Below are 18,872 nucleotides of genomic sequence, written 5' to 3' on the forward strand. Positions count from 1 at the left end.
TTGTGTCAGTGCCCTTGGCAAAGGTAACTTGCACTTCTGTGAAGGCACCATTAATGCTGAAAAGTACAAAGAGATTTTGGAGCATAATATGCTGCCTTAAAGAAGACATCTTTTCCAGGGACGTCCATGCATATTTCAACAAGACAATGCAAAACCACATTCTGCACACATTACAAAGTCCTGGCTGCGGAGGAAGAGGGTACGGGTACTTGACTAGCCTGCCTGCAGTCCCGACCTGTCTCCAATAGAGAATGTGTGGTGCATTTTGAAGCGCAAAATGCGACAACGAAGACCCCGTACTGTTGCCCACCTTAAGACTTGTTTGCAGGAAGAATGGGACAAAATTACACCTGAAACACTTCATTACTTGGTGTCTTCAGTCCCTAAACGTCTTTTAAGTGTTGTGAAAAGGAATGGCAACTTTACAAAGTGGTAAATACTTTACTGTCCCAACTTTTTGTGAAATGTTTTGCAGGTCTGAATGACAGGAAAGGATGCATATTTACAAATGACATGAAGTTGACCAGACAAAACATGAAATATTTTTGTTCATATTGTCTGCAATGAAATACAAGTCAAAGTAAATTTAGAAATCACTCCTTTTTTTTTTATTTGCGTTTTCCATACTGTCCCAACTTTTTCTGATTTGGGGTTATATATATATATTTATATATATATATATATATATATATTCGTGGAGAAAATGTGCCTGCTGGCGGCATTTCTGCAAAATGGCATTACGTTGCGCTTCTTGCATGTTCCATTTTTCAAAGTGAAATGTCCAGTGAGCAGTGTTAAAATGCTCAGATTTATTCGAAAGAGGAGTATGAATGTGAGTGATTTATTATGCTGGTTGTTATAAATACACACCGATCAGGCATGACATTATGACAACCTTCCTAATATTGTGTTGGTCCCCCTTTTGCTGCCAAAACAGCCCTGACCTTTCGAGGCATGGACTCCATTAGACCCCTGAAGGTGTGCTGTGGTATCTGGCACCAAGATGTTAGCAGCAGATCCCGTCCTGTAAGTTGCGTGGTTGGGCCTCCATGGATCGGACTTGTTTGTTCAGCACATCCCACAGATGCTTGATTGGATTGAGATCTGGGGAATTTGGAGGCCAAGTCAACACCTCAAACTCTTGCTCCTCAAATCATTCCCAAACCATTTTCTCTCACGACCAAACAAACGTTTTTCCAATCATTGCATTCGGTCCTTTCACAGTTCCCTCTGAACCAAAACAACAAGCTTATGCTCTGTTCATGTCGCAACCTTAATTACGAGATGGCAACCCGTGACGTTCTGACCAGAGTTGTTCACGTCCTCAGACTCAGATTTGTGCGTTTCTAAGTAAACGCCATCAACGCCGTAATGAATCTGCAGCAGTCAGGTGGTACAAGTAAGAGCTCTGTACATTGTTTATGTTCATTATTATTGTAATGTTATGTGCTTTAAGACATGAAGTAATTTAATGTGATCTCTCGTCTTGTGACGCTTTGCAGATTCTGCTGTGTGCGTTCATGTGTTTTGAAGGAGGTGTGGCTTTGGAAAGCGCTCTGAAGGGAGCGTTCTTTTTACTTGTTTGATCTGCGCATTCACAAAGGTTCCACAAGGTAGTGCACAAATAAAGTATAGGCCCACTCTTAGGAGCAGGACTGCCATGAGCTTATAATCCATTTTGTGAGAAAATAAAAACTTTTGGACTTGTGTATTACTTTATGAAAGTTTGTATTACTTATCTGGGTACCCAGCAAGCAATTTTGCATTGAAAAGACGTTTAATAGCCACCCAAACATAGCCCTGACGTCTAGGCTAAAACAAGGCAAAATTTGGGCTATCAGTGAAAATTTAATTGAGGTCTAACCAAAGAAATGAAACCAAACACCTTGTAAACCGGGAATTAAATGCCGTAAGTTAGGCTATTTTGGTCATGTAATGAGACAATCAGTCGATACCATTGAAGGCAGCATCATGACAGGTTAGGTGGAAAGTTTCAGAAGTCATGAAAGACCGAGAATATGCTGGCTGGATAATATAACGACATGGACTGTTCTGTCAGGAGCTGGCTTGTTTCATGCCATAAAAGACAGAAGACTCTGGTCATTACTTTCTCACCCATACAGCCAACCAATCTCACAATCTCACCAAAATTTCACCATCGCAAGTGTCGATGGTGAAATGACATGAAACCTAAATGATAGTGTTGACAAAAGCAAATGTGATAAAAATGCATTTGCTAAAGCATTCATGCCATTTTAGCTCACTTCTACAAGCTGTTTTATTATGACTTGTGTTTCATGGGACTCATAATCAAGCATTTCCCATTGCAAGTGCTTACTGTACCAGGTGACCTAACAAGCAAGTTTACTGCGTCAGACTAGCCAAACCTATGGAGCTGGTTATGTGAAACAAATGTTGAAATGTTTCACTTTACAAATCATGCTATATGGTAAAAGTGTTTCGAGGTCATAAAATAATATTTGATAATCTAATTATAATTAGTGTGAAAGGAACTAAAATAGGTCTGTTCAGCTTGACACTGAATTTTCAAATTTTAAAAGCATGTAGGTAGGGGCATGTTTTACCAATGTTGCAACACAAAGTACACTAAATGTACACATACTTGTATACATTTATACAGAATCTCCAGTTTTGAGTTGCAAAACAGTGTCAATGAAACTATAGAGCAATATGAGAGACATCCAGTTAGAAGAAAAAAGGGACCATGACTGACCAATTAGAATCAGGTATTTCAGAGACATAACAGCCTTTAGTTTGTCATACCAAGATCATTCTCAAAGTGACTAGGGAAAGTGGTCACGTTCATAGCCATGCCTTACAGTTCAAAAACAACTTAGCATATGCTCAGTCGTGCCCTATCATCTCTGATCTACACTGCAGAGGAGCGAGGCGTGAGGTTTTGCATTTACTTGGTCCCTCCCCCATTAACTTCAGTTAAGTAACTGCGTCAGTCCTAGCGCCTTAATTACTCTTGTCCTTTACAAATTAACAAACTCATTTCTTTCCCAGCATAATAACCAGATGCCCCATAAGAGCTTCTGTCACCTCAATTCGGTTCTAATTATCTCAATTTCCCCGTAAATCATTTTTATAGGGGCAGTAAACCAGTGTAACGCTGTTGGCAAGCCAAGACAAGGCATTTGATGGAACAAATCATGTGAAAGGTGTGTCAGTCCTGTTCCTGGAAATCAAACTGCTAAATTTCATTCCAGCTCTAATCAAACACCTGAATGAACTAGTCAAAACTCTTTGGGTTCACTTGAAAATTATAAGCAGGTGTGTTAGAGAAAAGGTGGAACTAAACTACAGGAAGAAACTGGGTGATTCGCAATAAGCTCCATAGATCCAGGTCGTGAATCAGTATATCGTGTACACAAATTCGGGAAATGGTAAGAGTAAGGACAGTAAGGATCCTAGCTCACTACACATTGGGACACTGATGGTGACATGACAATGTCCTCATTGTACAATGTCATTATTGGCATGTATGAACAGCAGAAATGATATTTTTCTGACATTAATTATTTTTTTATGTTATAAGAGTAACATTATTTTAAATACATTGACTGTTACATATACCTGCAACATTTCAGATGTAAAATTAATTATAAATGTTATAGATTATGTTCAGTACCTGCAATATATGTTTATGCCGAAAAATAATTAAATAACGGTTTGCTTTTTCTATCACGTGTCATTATGTATTTATGTTTCACGCTTCAGAACTTCCGTTAGTGAACATATAGTGAACATCAATGTTCCCTGGTTTTCACGGTGCATTGTGAGACTTTTTACGGATTGAACCTTTCAGTGCACTGGAAGGATTTTGCAATATAGACAGCCCTTAAAATGGCCGACTCCCTGATCATTGCCCTGAACTAGGAAGCTGATTGAGACGCCACCCACTGTAAAGCCAAAAGTATACCAGAGATGGTCGTATTATTGGGAGATCGGCTCTACAATTGGAGAAAGCGTAATGGTCTTTTGGTTTGGTATGCATGTGTACAATATTGTTTATATACTGTATACTTCAATGTTGCAAACGCATCTGAAAAATAATGAAGGACAGAGTGAACTGCTGCCACATAAGTGCACTATCCAAGTTTTCTAAAACATGAGACATATTAAATAGCAGGTGTTTTTCTATATAATTTTTTTCTTTTATAAACACTTTTATTCTAAACTATCTTCACAGTAAGAGCGCAATAATAGAAGTTGTCTAAAAATAAAAAATGCACATATATGTTCTGTGGAAGTCTCAGGACCAAACAAACGTTTGTCCAATCATTGCATTCGGTCCTTTCATAGTTCCCTCTGAACCAAAACAACAAGCTTATGCTCCGTTCATGCCATGTCGCAACCTTAAAGGTCCCATGGCATGGCATTTTTCTATTATTTTATAATGTTTCCTGAGGTGTACTTATATTGTTAGTATGATTTTTACATAAAAAAATGTCATAATTTAGAAATAAAAGGCATTTTTTCGATATTGATGTTTGCCCTGTGGCCGAATGCCCTGTTTCAAGGGGCGTGTCTGTTGTGAGACTTCAGTGAAAACGGCCACTATTGTGATTGGCTGACATCTTTGCATTTGAAATGAGTGTTAGATTATGTTGCGGGGGGGGGGGGGGGGGGGGGTTTAGCGAGGCACTGCATGCACTGCATGCATGAGAAGGAGAGACTGACTGGGCACGTGAACCACTGAGAGCTGGAGGAAGTTTTATTGTAACAGACTTCATTGTAATGCATCTTATAATTTGTTGGGACCATGGGACCTTTAATTACGAGATGGCAACCCGTGACGTTCTGACCAGAGCTGTTCACGTCCTCAGACTCAGATTTGTTTCTAAGTCAACACCATCAACGCCGTAATGAATATGCAGGAGTCAGGTGGTACAAGTAAGAGCTCTGTAAATTGTTTATGTTCATTATTATTGTACTGTTATGTGCTTTGAGACATGAGGTAATTTAATGTGATCTCTCGTCTCGTGACGCTTTGCTGATTCTGCTGTGTGCGTTCATGTGTTTTGAAAGAGGTGTGGCTTTGGAAAGTGCTCTGAAGGGAGCGTTCTTTTTACTTGTTTGATCTGCGCATTCACAAAGGTTCCACAAGGTAGTGCACATGCACCAAATGTCTCCTTCCGCTAGAAGGAGCGGAATGCGGAAAATAAAGTATAGGCCTACTCTTAGGAGCAGGACTGCCATAAGTTGATAATCCATATTGTGAGAAAATAAGTGAGATTTATTGAGAAAAACATTGGGAATTGTGCATTACTTTATGAAAGTTTGTATTAATTTTCTGGGTACCCAGCAAGCAATTTTGCATTTAAAAGACCTTTAATAGCCACCCAAAAATAGCCCTGACGTCTAGGCTATTAATGAAAAGACAATGCAGGAAATCGGAACGCATGTGGCGAAAGACAAAACTTGTAGTCCATTATAAGATCTATAAAGACAGTCTTCGTGCTTTCAATGTGGAACTAGGCAAAGCTAGACAGACCTTCTTTTCAAATATTATAAACAGAAACATAAACAACACACGCACTCTTTTTGCTACTGTAGAGAGACTAACAAACCCCCCGAGTCACATTCCCAGTGAAATGCTCTCAGACAGCAAATGCAGTGAGTTTGCCTCCTTCTTCTCCGAGAAAATCATTAATATCAGAAATGCGATCAGCACATCCTTGAGTTTCTCTGGGATGAATCAGATCAGACCACAGCCTCAGAAAGTTACTATGACTGATTTCGAAGCAATTGATGTTAAAATTTTAGAAGAAACAGTACAGCACCTTAAAACATCAACCTGCGCCCTTGACACACTCCCCACTTCTTTTTTCAAGTGTGTTTAACTGTTTAGAAGCAGATCTCCTAGAAGTTGTAAACTCCTCACTTCTTTCTGGGACTTTTCCAAACTCCCTAAAAACCGCAGTAGTAAAGCCTCTCCTGAAAAAGAGAAATCTGGATAACTCCATATTGAGCAACTACAGACCAATCTCAAATCTCCCCTTCATAGGCAAGATCATTGAAAAAGTTGTTTTCAGTCAGCTGAACAAATTCTTGAACTCAAACGGATACTTTGACAATTTTCAATCTGGTTTCCGACCGCATCACAGCACAGAGACAGCGCTCATAAAGATTATAAATGATATTCGCCTCAATACAGATACAGGCAAAACATCAATTCTGGTACTACTGGACCTCAGTGCTGCATTCGACACTGTTGACCACAACATACTTCTTGACAGGCTAGAAAATTGGGTTGGGCTTTCTGGAATGGTCCTCAAATGGTTCAGGTCATACTTAGAAGGGAGAGGTTATTATGTGAGTATAGGTGACCATAAGTCTGAGTGGACATCCATGACATGCGGAGTCCCACAAGGGTCAATTCTTGCACCACTACTATTCAACCTGTATATGCTGCCACTGAGCCAAATAATGAAAAATAACAAAATGGCTTACCACAGCTATGCTGACGACACCCAGATCTACTTAGCCCTATCACCTAATGACTACAGCCCCATTGACTCTCTATGTAAATGCATTGATGAAGTTAACAGTTGGATGTGCCAAAACTTTCTTCAGTTAAACAAAGACAAAACTGAAATTACTACATTTGGAAACAAAGATGAAATTCTCAAGGTGAATGCATATCTTGAGGCTAAAGGCCTGAAATCAAAAAATCAAGTCAGGAATCTTGGTGTGATTTTGGAGTCAGACCTGAGTTTCAATAGTCATGTCAAAGCAATAACTAAATCCGCTTACTATCATCTCAAAAACATATCAAGAATTAGATGCTTTGTTTCCAGGCAAGACTTAGAGAAACTCGTTCATGCTTTTATTACCAGTAGGGTGGACTATTGTAATGGTCTCCTCACCGGCCTTCCCAAAAAGACCATTAGACAGCTGCAGCTCATACAGAACGCTGCTGCCAGGATCCTGAGCAGAACCAGAAAATATGACCATATCACACCAGTCCTCAGATCTTTACACTGGCTTCCAGTTACATTTAGGATCGATTTTAAAGTGCTATTACTTGTATATAAATCACTCAATGACCTAGGACCTCAATACATTGCAGATATGCTGATTAAATACAAACCCAACAGATCACTCAGATCATCAGGATCAAGTCAATTAGAAATACCAAGGGTTCACTCAAAGCAAGGAGAGTCTGCTTTTAGCTATTATGCCAGCCGTAGCTGGAACCAGCTTCCTGAACAGATCAGATGTGCTCCAACAGTAGCCACTTTCAAATCCAGACTCAAAACACATTTGTTCAGCTGTGCATTTACAGAATGAGCACTGTGCCACTGTACGTGCTTTGTCCGAACTGCTTGCATTTTAATTTATATGCTTAAATTTAACCCTGTTCTTATTTTTATTCTTAATTATACTCTTTATTTTTATCTTTCAATGTTTTCTTTATTTTTTATTTCTTTTAATTCCTATTATAACTGTAATATTTTTATTTCATTTCTGTGTAAAGCACTTTGAATTGCCACTGTGTATGAAATGTGCTATACAAATAAACTTGCCTTGCCTTGCCTTGCCTAGGCTAAAACAAGGCAAAATCAGTGAAAATTTAATTGAGGTCTAACCAAAGAAATGAAACCAAACACCTTGTAATCACTGTTGACTTTGCTAACATGATGGAAAGTTATACATACATCTCGCAAGTTATTTTGGCAAAAACAACATGTAACCAAATTCAAGGTTATTTTGGCTAGAAGTTAAGAACATTTATATGAAAATGTAATCATAGCCGGACTATATTGGGTCTATAGTTAACCGAGATGGTGAAATTACGCTATTGCTTGCTGGGTAGTTGCTAGGGTGCTACGGCATTCCTAGGTGGTTGCTAGGCAGTTGAAAGGGTGTTCTTGGTGGTTGCTATGGGATTGTCAAAACACTATAATGCTGATTGGTTTATGGAACCTCAAGAGCGCATAGTAAAATTTCAAGTCAATTTCTCAATTTCTTAGTCTCTAAATACTGGTGACTGGTAAAACATCTATTTTTTCTACCATAATAAAAAATTACCAATTTATGTATCATTTATATAAACATTTATTTAGCCAGAATATCAGCCACAATTTCTAACATACCCTTCTTGGTCTGCCAGGTATAGAAGATTTAATATACAGTAAAATATACAGTGCATTCAGCAAGTAAAGTATTCCATTCCCAACATTGCCTTGCATTACAATCAATGAAGAGCAGTAAATAAAGTTCACCACAGGGAGGTTTCCTGCACTCAGAAGTTCTGAACTCAGACTGGGATCATTCTCACTGTCACTGTAGTAAGTTATTTCAGTGTCCAGAACATTTAAAACCTTACAGAGCCAACCCTCATGTAATAAAACCCATTGACAGAATGCAAGCTTGGTCATGACTGTGTTTTTCATAAAAGAAAATCTATTGCAAAACTACCTGAAGTCCACATAACTTCACAGTATTAAATAATACAAATAAATTATATTTTGCATAATTTGTAGAACACAATTTACCCATTAACCAATGGGTGTCAGACTTGAATTTACTTAAAATGTCAATACTACCTGACCCATAAATTACAGCTTCAGGTTAAGAACATTTCTATGTGAAAATTGATTCTTGTTACCCAACTGGGTAACACTTTATAATAACATTCAGTTATAAGTCACTTACAAGTTATTAGTTAAAAATGAACTCATCATTTACAAAACATGACTTCCCTTTCAGTCGGTCACGTTCGACGTACGTCGGAACTGACCGACGAATTGGGATCTGTTTCCAGAGACCGACCTACTTCGAGTGATTAAAACGAGCCAATGGACATTGGCATGCGGTTCACACATTCCACGCACCGCCCCGCAGTGCGGGTATAAATACAGAAGTGGAATACCGCATCATTGCTTTTTAACTTCGGAGCCGAACGGTTTGCTGTATCAAGCTGTTTCTACGAAGAGTGTTTAGACGAGTCTCGAGGAGGATCGCTCTCTTACCTGGGTGCTGGTGTGACGGCGCGAGTCAGCGAGTGGCCGCTGCAACATACACTTGTTCCTGTGTTGGTTGGCTGGGCGTTTCCGTTCTTTGAGTGCTCACACGCAGGCTTGGAATCGGACTGCTGTGAGCCGCGGCCATCTCCCTGAGTGCTTCAGCACTTCTAAAAGAGCATTTCCTTCTAAAAGAGCAACACGGTTTGACCCTGCGTCTTTTTCAAGATGCCACTCAAACCGTGTGTTTCTGGATGTGGTTGTTTCCTGTCCTCATTTGACGGCCACAATCTCTCTTGCATATAAACATCCTAAACATGGACAATTATTTTTTTTTTTAAGTTGGACGTTTGATGGAGTATTTCTGTGCCGGTTTCTCATAAGTTTCGTAAAGTTTGTTTTCGAGTATGGGTATATGTGACGTCAGATGGGGCGGAATATACTTGTACTGGCCGTATGGGCTCTTCTCCCGGAAGGGCGCGCGCGACTAGAGCGAGAGAGCACAGCCGGCTGTGCTGTAGTCACAGGACTTCACGAAATCAACAATGTCACCAAAGAAGTGTGTTTTTGGTTGTCAAGGCAAGACAACCCTGCACAGCTTCCCAAAGAACCCAGCGTTAATGGGACAGTGGATGCAGTTTGTTTTTCGGGTGCAGCAACGGAGTTGTACAAGTGTTTGTTTGTTCCCTGAATTTTGGCGACGATGGTTTATAAACAAGGTACTGTCAGGGTTTCTGAAACTGAGGACCCAGATGTAGAGTGAACAACGAAGACTTTATTAACAAGACTCTAGACAGGGCACAACAAGGAAGTGGTAAGGTGTGAGTTCACACAGCAGGGCAGGGGACAGACACCACGATGACAGGCAGGGAGGATGACCACTGAGACCAGTCCAGGGAGACCATGAACTTGAGGATGCTTGGAAGGCAACACCAGGCAGATGGTGGGAAAACCCAGGCTGGAACACCAGGAAACTGAGACTTGATGTCCTCTCCCAGAATCAGCTCCAGTCTTGATTGCCAGGGATAAGGAGACAGTGGCCAAGGGAGACTCAGGACACAGGGCAGGAACCAACACAAGACACACACACACATAAGACAAGACAACAAGAGATAAACAAGGGCAAAAATAAAAACTAAGAATAGGGAAAATGCAACTAAGTAACAGAAATCTAAAAATAAAACAAAAGAGAGAAAAATATATAATTCAAAAATAAACTATAACAAACAAGAGGAGCTAAATAAATACTAGAAATAAAAGACTGGAACTAGAAACAAAAATAAAACAGAAATTGAAACCTTGCAGGAAACTAGAGAGAGAAAAATAAGACCACTAAACTAGAGAGAAACAAAATCAAAGCTAGAGAAAACCAAAAAATAAGGCTAGGGAAAATAAGGCCAAGAACAATAACTAGGCAAGAGCAACAGCTATCACAAGGACAAGATAAGCCAGACAACGAATGCACATAAACGCAACAAACCAGCAAGGACATGAGGGAAAGTAGCACAATATAAAGGGACCAGAGCACATGAGGATCAGGTGAGCACAATTAGTGAAATGAGGACTAGACAAGGACTAAACAAGGGGGCGTGGTAAAAGGAAACAAGGAGGCAGGACAAGAGGAACACACAAACAAAGACACAGCCATGTGCTCAAGCACAAGACAAACAAAGAAACACTTAACAAGGACAAAACAGACAAGACTGTCAGGGCAGGATCCTGACAGGTACAGTTCAACTCCGGATTTATAGCTCGTCTAATGCTGAAAGATGGAGAAATCCCAGCGATTAAGGTTCACGGTCGTGTGTTGGTAGCAGGCGGTGAGTAAAACTGCTTCAAATGTCAAACTGTTATGTGTTGTTAGCTATCGATTCCATTGCTTTTCTATGTAAACATGCATAGCTCAACGCAATAGCTGTGCGCGCTCGTCATCCTTTAGCTCCGCCCGAACGATACGCCCCCAGCCGCTCAGCTTTTTTTGGAAAGACTCGGTACAGCGTATCTTTCTTTTATAAATATAATAAAACTAAAGACTTTTCGGAGATATGAAAGATGCAATACTACTCAAGATTGACATGAGATTGACTGAAAATGAGTGCCCCCCCTTTGAAGAATTTATGTCAAACTTGTCTTAGGATAATCTCAATAAACAAAATCTTGAACAAATTATGAACAGACCATTAGTAAATGAGTGTTCAAAAGCACAAACATGCAGGATAAAACAGCATTTTGTAAGAAGAGTAATGTATTTGTCTTCAAGGGGATAAACATTTATAAATGGCTTACAGTCAGGGGATTCCAGTGGGTTTAATGTGATCATTTGATCTGTAATAATGTGATCCAGTTCCACCTTCCACTGAAGATCACATCAGCTGCACAGCGGTTAAAGACTCCATGTGTGTCAGAGAAGACAGTCTACACCCTCACCAGTCAGCACTTACACTGCAGTACATACTACAAAGTATTCAACACCTGTTATAGATGATGTGTAAACGCATGAATAAATCATTTACAAAGCTTTCTGCATCCCCTAATCTAAAGTCTAAACCATTCATCACTTGTAAATGTGTTACATTCCATTTGTAGATCTTTGTTACCTTTTTTACATTGCATGTATGTGTATAAGTGATTTACAACTTTCTGCATCCCCTAATCTAGTGTAAACTATTCATCACTTATATGTATGGATATAGGTGGTATAGCATACCACTTATTAATAATTGATGAATGTTTTAACTCATTTATAAAGGACTTATAACTGAATTAACAAAAACATTCATAAAATGTTAGCATATCACTTATTAATCATTTATGAATGTTAAGTCATGTTTTGTAAATGATTAGTTCATCATTAACTAATAACTTAAAAGTGACTTATAACTGAATGTTATTATAAAGTGTTACCAAAAACGGATTTAAATCAAGTATCTGGACCCTTACAAGCACCCGAATAATCATAATGTAATCAAACTAGCAGTCGTTGGTCAAAGCGTCACAGCGATCTGAATAAATTGGCCAAATCCGATAAAATTTACACCAAGTGCAAATAGTGCGCTTTGTTGGCAAGCGCTATTTACACTAGCCCTGCCCAACAATGCCTGATTGGGCCACACAAGATTAAAAAGACACACAAGTTCCAACATCTTCAAAGTCTGCTTTTTAAAACAGAGAAAAAAAGCAATGTATGACAATGGTTAGTACTATGTGCAAACAGTGACTACTATATTCATGCAGTGTGCGTATGTCAAAGAAATCAATTCCGACTTTAAACTTGTGACATATAGGTAATGTTCACACTATTAGTCCAAATCCGATTATTTGTGTATCCGATTGGAATCGGATCTAAAATAATTGACTGTCCAGATTGTGAATCCGATTTGTGTGTCCCATGCCACTCTTTCATTTTTCGGAGGCAGGTTTGCGTCTCTTATGACAATTAACCATGGTTTGATTATAGTAAAAGTGTAGTAACTAGGGATGTCAATAGATTACATTTTTAAAATCGTGATTAATCACACTCTTGTTGTGTGATTAATCACACACTTATCGCAAAATTAAGCATACGCCATGTATCTCATTAAACACATTCATTTTGTCATCATTTGCTTTATCCAGCAAAGTAAACAATCAGAAAACTGTATTTTCTGCAAGCTTCAAGGATCATTGGAGACTCCAAAAGGACACCAAATAACCAAATATAAGGAGTCCATATAATTATATTATATAAATATAAGACACTTGAGTCTACGAATACAGTTTAGGAGTTAAGAGCATTTTTACGCAATTGATTGCTATAGCGCCACTTATGGGCCAATCTGGCTCATAATTTGATAACCTCTCCTCAATTTTTTTACCTATTGGCCAAGTTTCAAGTCTCTAGCCCTTACAGTTTAGTCTGCACGATGCGTTTTATGGCTGAATAATAATAATAATAATAATAATAATAATAATAATAATAATAAAAATCAGCACACATACAATAGGGTTTCTTCGTGCTTGAACCCCTAATAAATGTATACAGACCTAAGCACCCATGAAGGTTACAGAATTCACAGTGTATAGAATGTGTGCAGAGCAACAACAACGAGATTGTTTTCATTTTAGACGAGTGAAGCTGCGATACCGAACAGGACCATACGGAGACGCCAACAAAAACTCCTAAATCAACCGCTTTGACTTGACTGCATAAACCTACGATTACTAAACACAACAACGTACACAGGACAAATCAAACGTTTTCCTTCCCGAGTGTGTGTGGAAACAACGCAAATTTACTGTGTGTCTGTACATGAATGCAGCGTGAGATCAGTGGTCTGGATCGTGCACACTCACGGTTTGTTCTTTGTGCATCAATATACCAGACTCCCACGCGCTTACAATCGCAGAATACGAAAGAGCTTGTGTTTTAAAGCAAAGCATACACTGGAATGAATAATTCACAAAAATTGAGAGTCTCTTTTCGCTCTGATATATCTGATGTAATCAGCCTGGTCTTCTTTACATTAGCATTGTTTTGGACTGTTTGAATTATTTCAATTCCTGGATCACTGAAAATTTTCCCAGAGTTTAACGGCTTAAAATGGCCTGATCACAAACAGAGAAGCAGAATTGGGTTAAAGAGTTAGAATGGAAATTTCCTCCTACCAGGGTTACAGGTGCTTGTAGATGCTGTGTGATTGTGTGATAAACTCCCGACTTCTAAGATCATCTAACTGCGTGACGAAAATCACGTTAATGATGCAGCTTCACGTACTTCTTTAATTTATTTAGGTTAATGGCATTAAATTACTTTGTGTGTTAAATGAATCGCATGCGTTAACGCATAAATGGTGATAGCCCTAGTAGTAATAGTTTTTTTGGATTGATTACCATTTGTATAACCTTTAAATATGGTTAGTGTAGTAAAGCCATGGTTAATTTGTAGTTGCCACAGTTAACTACAATAACCATGGTTTTGATCTTATTTAATAGTTAATTTTCACAAGGGGTGTCAGCGGCGACATATAGCATTGTTGTGCTTCGGGCAACCCGAGTTCGAGTCCCTACTATGGTAGTCTGCTTGGTTACAAACATTCTTCCAAATATCTTCCTTTGTCTTCAGCAGAAGAAAGAAATTCATACAGGTTTGGAACAACTTGAGGGTGAGTAAAATAATTTTTATTTTTGGGTGAACTGTCCCTTTAAGTGTCTTAAAACTTCCCCTGCACATGCATATTTGCATTTTGGAATGAACTAGTCTAACCAACAGTAGTACTTGGGAAAGGGTCAAATTATATTCACTGTCTTGACATCTTTGCATGACGACCAAATTAAGTTATGCTTCTTTTACCTTAAATGACTTAATTAGTCTGTTTTGCATCAGTGAACGTAAAATCAATAACAGTGACAAAGCAAATTGAATTGTGTCTGGGTCACTGATCCGCCCCTGTGTACAGGTTGGGGGTTCTTGCACTGAAAAAGAATGAAGACAGCAAATATGAAAATAATAACCATTTGATCAAGCTTATTACGAAAGAGTGCACTGTTTACATTCATGGAGGGGCCTTCTGTTGTAATTATTAACCTTCTCTCTTTCCCAAGACCTTGGATTGCAGCTCTTCAGCCCCAATTCTCTCTGGTGACCATTTTAACTAATTACAATGGCTTCTTCAGTAAGCATCTCTAAGACATGCTAAGGAGGATCCTCTCTCAGCCTGCAGCAAGATGCTCTGTTCCATTCAAACGCTTCAAATGCTTTCTGCAAGTAATTGTCTGTCCTTAGCAATCCCCTAATGACATTAAAAGTCTCATTATATGCCATCTCGAAGGGGCCTTTAGCTGGAAAGTCTTAAGCAACAGACAGCTTAGCTCCAGGGCTTTGAATAAGATCCTTATGTGAATCAAGTGTCATTTACTAATCCAAACTGTAATCTCATAAGTATTCTCACATTCCACGCTGGTATTTTCTCATTTTCTTTGTAGGAATTACAAGTTTTCATTGTTCTTGTCTCTTTCTGAGTGCACTGGGGGCTTTTTTTATTGTCTTAAAAAAACTTCAAAACACAACTTAACTTCATAAAGTTTGGGATTTATTTATTTTCCAGAACATGTTCTAATAACTTCCAAAAGATATTTATATGCTTTATTTACTTCATAAACTGAACCTTGGGGGAAATCCATCCACAAATAAAATCAGCATTTCCATCTGTGTTCAGAGAAGAAGAAAAAAAAGCCACTTTCACAGAAATTGGCCCAAAATAGCAATGCTTTCAGTCATAGAATTTCATGAATATAACGTGTTTTTTACCTGAATTTTGTATGCAACATCAAAAAATTCTATCTGCATTGTAATTTCTCAATGTTGTGCATTCATTTTTCCCCCCAAATTAATTGTCCACTGTTCTCTATGACTAACTGCGTGACAAACTTGTGTCTAATGTTTCCTGTCAAATCGTAACATTCAAAGTATGCGAGAGATTCTTTCGAATTTAGGAAGACTCCGAATGACAAGCATTCAGGCTGACTTTGAGTGGAATGCTGTTGAAAATGAAATCTTTGTTTTAGTTATGGATTTTTGGTCATATATTTTGAAGGCCGTGTAACTCAACGCACAGGCTTTTCTTAAAAGCGTATTGTCTTTATGACTAATTTATTTTCTATAAAACTTCTGAACTGTGACAATTCTTCACCATTCACCCAAATGTGACTGAACCAAGAAGCTGTTCTGTCAACACAGGCATGACAGAGTAAACAAGGACAATGACCGGGTCCAAACAACTGTCATCAACATAACTTGTAAAGGTCAAATCATGTGGTCTATGTACAGATCAGTAAAACTTAACCCCTCTGTGCTACCCTCATTCTGTCAGTCCAATTTGTCAATCCCAGATGTCCATAAAGTGTCTATCGCTTTTATTTGTGCTGCCAACCATTATTAATAATTATCAAAAAACTCTAGACATCTCAAGCTTTTGAGCTTTCAGCAGATTAATTCAGATTTGTCTAATCCGTATCTACCTTCTTTTCCACCAGCAGATCAGTCAGATTGACGCGATATTATGCACTGAGACCTCCCATAGTTTAAGCATGCTAAATAGCCGAAGATACCTTCCAATAACAGATTATCTGTCTATCCAGGGCCTTAGTACCCTCTTATTGTACATATTAGTGTTTAGCATGTATTTTAACAGATAATGGAGCCAAGGACTGTCCTCCCCCACAGGATGGAGACAAAAAGAAAAGAAGCTATACTCAATAAGAGGGCACTGCTCATGGAGGTCGTTCACATGCAGGCATTTGCATTAGTTTAGACCTTAAATGATGCAAAATGTCCCAATGCTTCTCAGAGGAGCTTTATATCACCCTCTTTTAATCAATACATTACATCACATGGTGCAATACTTTAGGACAGTATACAGCGGCCTAAGTACTTGGACTTGGACTTAGAGTCACACTTAATAGGACCCCTTTTGAAAAAGATTTACGTTTTATCATACTTTTAATAAGAGTACTTATTAAGGAAATAATATTCTTCATAAAGAATGTGTGTAAATAAATAACAGAATACGTTTTAATGTAAACTGAATGTAAAGTTTTCTGTGTCGATTGTTTTAATGTTTGATGTTTTGGTCTCACAATTCTGAGAAAAGAAGTCAGAATTACGAGATATAAACTCACAATTGCGAGGAAAAAAAGTAACTTTATAACACGCAATTGCGATTTAGGCTACGTTCACACTGCGACCCTTAGTGCTCAGTTCCGATTTATTGCTCAGATCGTTTTTTTTTATTTTATAACTTCACATTGTGTATTTAAATTTGGCCAATTTCAGATTCCAGTGTGAACAGATCATTGGTCCTGGACTGACCCACATGTGCAAACGAATGATAAAAATACATCATGCAGCACGCTGTCATAAGGAAGTAAACAATTACATTAAATGCACAATATGTGATTTTTGCTGCTAGAGGCTTTTGTCGCGTATTCAAAACATGCTTGATGACGCCTTGCTTTCGTGTAATCATGGGAGTTGTTGTCTTCACCTCTACATCCAGTGGAAAAAAATCTGATGGGACTCGGGCAGAAATCATCAGTAGAGTTTTATCATTTTCACGATCACAAATGAGAGTGACCATGGTTACCACCAGAGGGCAGTCCATCTGGACTGTCACATCATCTAAGGACTACATTTTCCCACATCACTCAGTACCCGGACTTCCTTCCTGATTACATCCACCTGCACCCCATTACCTTGTCAGCTCACACTTTATAAGCCTGGTCATGTCTGTCATTCATTGCGAAGTCTTGTTAGTTGTATCACTGCATTTCTGAGTGGTTTCCCTTGTCGCTTGTCGCTTGTCGCTTGTCGCTTGTCGCTTGTCGCTTGTCGCTTGTCTCGTAAAGCTGCATTTGGATCCTCAACCTTTGAGTCTCAGAGCAGTACGTTACAGAAGACTTCGCAGAAAATGGATCCAGCAGAAGAAATACTATTCCTGCGTCAAGGTACCAGTAGTGTTGAAAATTACACCGCTCAGTTCTGTGCTCTGGCTAATCGTGTCAATTGGAAAGATACTGTTTTGAAGGACTTTTATTGTCACGGATTAAACGAACCAATAAGATCTGTCATGCCACAAGGTCAAAATGACTTTACTTTAGAACAATTTATGGACTATGCACTGTTATTGTCTGGTTCCTCCTACACTGTTGGGGAGGTAGAGGAGGATGCTTCCCCTAAACATTTTTTGGGAGGGGGCACCATGCATCAAGCTCCGATGGTCACCGAGCCTGGCCCATCCTAGTGTTCGCCATGTTCAGGGCTTATGATCACTAGTCCCATATTTTCTGCACCTTCATGTCCTGTGGTTGCCTAGGCAAGATGGATGCCACACCAGTGTCTTCAGGCAAGATGGATGCCACACCAGTGTCTTCAGGCAAGATGGATGCCACACCAGTGTCTTCAGGCAAGATGGATGCCAGACCAGTGTCTTCAGGCAAGATGAATGCCACACCAGTGTCTTCAGGCAAGATGGATGCCACACCAGTGTCTTCAGGCAAGATGGATGCCACACCAGTGTCTTCAGGCAAGATGGATGCCACACCAGTGCCTTCAGGCAAGATGGATGCCACACCAGTGCCTTCAGGCAAGATGGCTGCCACACCAGTGTCTTCAGACAAGATGGTTGCCATGCCAGAACCTCCAGCTGCCATGGACGCTATGCTAGAGTCTCCAGCTGCCTTGGCCACCAAAAACACCTTGGACACTGCGATGGCCATTTTGTTTGGGCTTCACACTGCTCTCCAGCCACTGACCAGCGTCCAGAGATGGCTCCCGCCACTGACCAGCGTCCAGAGATGGCTCCAGCCTCTGACCAGCGTCCAGAGATGGCTCCAGCCTCTGACCAGCGTCCAGAGAGGGCTCCAGCCAGTGACCAGCGTCCAGAGATGGCTCCAGCCACTGACCAGCATCCAGAGATGGCTCCAGCCACTGACCAGCGTCCAGAGATGGCTCCAGCCTCTGACCAGCTTCCAGAGAGGGCTCCAGCCAGTGACCAGCATCCAGAAAGGGCTCCAGCCCATGACCAGCGTCCAGAGAGGGCTCCAGCCCCACCCTGTGACCAGAGTCCAGAGAGGGCTCTGCCTCCTTCTGTCCCGAGTCCAGAGAGGGCTCCGCCTCCTTCCGTCCAGAGAGGACTCCGCCTCCTTCCGTCCCGAGTCCAGAAAGGACTCCGCCTCCTGTCACGAGTCCAGAGAGGACTCCGACCCCAGTCCCGAGTCCAGAGAGGACTCCGACCCCAGTCCCGAGTCCAGAGAGGACTCTGACCACCTGCTCAGCCTGCTCCGCCATGGGCTTCAAGACTGTCTGCATTGCTGTGGTGGTCGTCTACTCTGCCATGGTGG

This window comes from Gobio gobio (genome assembly GCF_949357685.1).
Source record: "Gobio gobio genome assembly, chromosome: 13".
Taxonomy (NCBI): domain Eukaryota; kingdom Metazoa; phylum Chordata; class Actinopteri; order Cypriniformes; family Gobionidae; genus Gobio; species Gobio gobio.